The sequence below is a fragment of the Orycteropus afer genome, unplaced genomic scaffold (assembly GCF_000298275.1).
Source record: "Orycteropus afer afer isolate SDZICR_OR568_19922 unplaced genomic scaffold, OryAfe1.0 scaffold00744, whole genome shotgun sequence".
Classification (NCBI taxonomy): Eukaryota; Metazoa; Chordata; class Mammalia; order Tubulidentata; family Orycteropodidae; genus Orycteropus; species Orycteropus afer.
In genome coordinates this window covers 305571-306910 of record NW_006922331.1, presented here as the reverse complement: position 1 = coordinate 306910, position 1340 = coordinate 305571, and the positions used below count along the sequence as shown (strand labels likewise).

Here is a 1340-nt window from a genome sequence, read left to right as displayed (position 1 = left end):
CCCCACAGGGTCTCCAAGGCTGTCAATCTTCACAGAAGCAAAGCCCAAACCACACCCACTGCCTGGAGTCCATTCTGACCCACAGTGCCCCTAGAGGATAGAGTGGAACTGCCCACAGGGTCTCCAAGGCTGTCAATCTTCACGGAAGCAAAGCCCAAACCACACCCACTGTCCTGGAGTCAATTCCAACTCACAGCGCCCCTACAGGACAGAGTGGAACTGCCCCAAAGGGTCTCCAAGGCTGTCAATCTTTATGGAAGCTGACTGCCTCATCTTTCTCCTGTGCAGCACTTGGTGGGTTCAAACCACTGACCTTTTGGTTAGCAGCTGAATGCTTTAAGCCCTCCACCACCCGAGCTCGGCGGTGTGCAGGCCTCCCTGTGCCCTGGTGGAGATTCTGGGCCCCTTCAGACAGCTCCATCTCACCTTCCATTGGGAGGGGGCCAGCTCACCCCTGTACTCCCATTTCTCTCCAGCACTTACCAGGAGATGAATGTGTGCATCTCGCCTGCGGGGTGGCCTATTGCCCAAACCACCATCTCCTAGCAAGTTCTTTTCCTGGGCTGCACAGATTCTCTGCCAGGTTCTCTGCTGAGGAGAGGTGGGGGTCCCCCCTGGCACGTGAAACGCAGCAACCAGCTCCCCTCTATGTACATCTAGTTCTGGTCACCGCCAAGCCCACACCCACAGAACAGAGGGGAGTGAGCCCTGCAGCAGGGTGGAGCCTCGCCTGGCCCTGACACACCAGGACCTTGACCAAGTCCATCCTGCCCCGAGGCCTCAGCACTCCCAGGGCTTGGCTTGAGTCCTCGCCTCAGCTGCCCTTTACACCCAAGTCCCGCGATGCCTTCGCCTCAGACCCTCAGTGGCCTCACAGCTGCGGGGCTTGCTGCGTTTGTGTCTGGACCCCACCACCTGTTCAGCCGTGGAGGCTTGTGTATTGCTAGGATGTCAACAGGCCCCAGAGGAGCTTCCAGACTAAGAGGAGCTCTGGCCACGCAGAGTTAAAGCGCTCAGCTACTACCTGAAACGGCGCTGGCAGTTTGAAGCGACCAGCTGCTCTGCGGGAGAAAGAGGAAGCAATCTACTGCCATAAACATTTACAACCTTGGAAACCCAATGGGAGTTTCTGTGGGTCAGAATCAACTGGGTGACAATGGGTGTGTTTGGGCTTTGCTTCTGTGAAGACTGACAGCCTTGGAGACCCTGGGGGCAGTTCCACTCTGTCCTCTAGGGGCGCTGTGGGTCAGAATAGACTCCACGGCAGTGGGTGTGGTTTGGGCTTTGCTTCTGTGAAGACTGACAGCCTTGGAGACCCTGGGGGCAGTTCCACTCTGTCC

The 1340-nt window shown here is 57.5% G+C and overlaps 1 protein-coding gene across 1 annotated transcript in view; it reads left to right on the top strand.

The window, feature by feature from the left end:
• Positions 1 to 1340, top strand: part of UPB1 (beta-ureidopropionase 1) — a 43652-nt gene that overhangs the window by 41352 nt on the left and 960 nt on the right. The window lies entirely within an intron of this gene.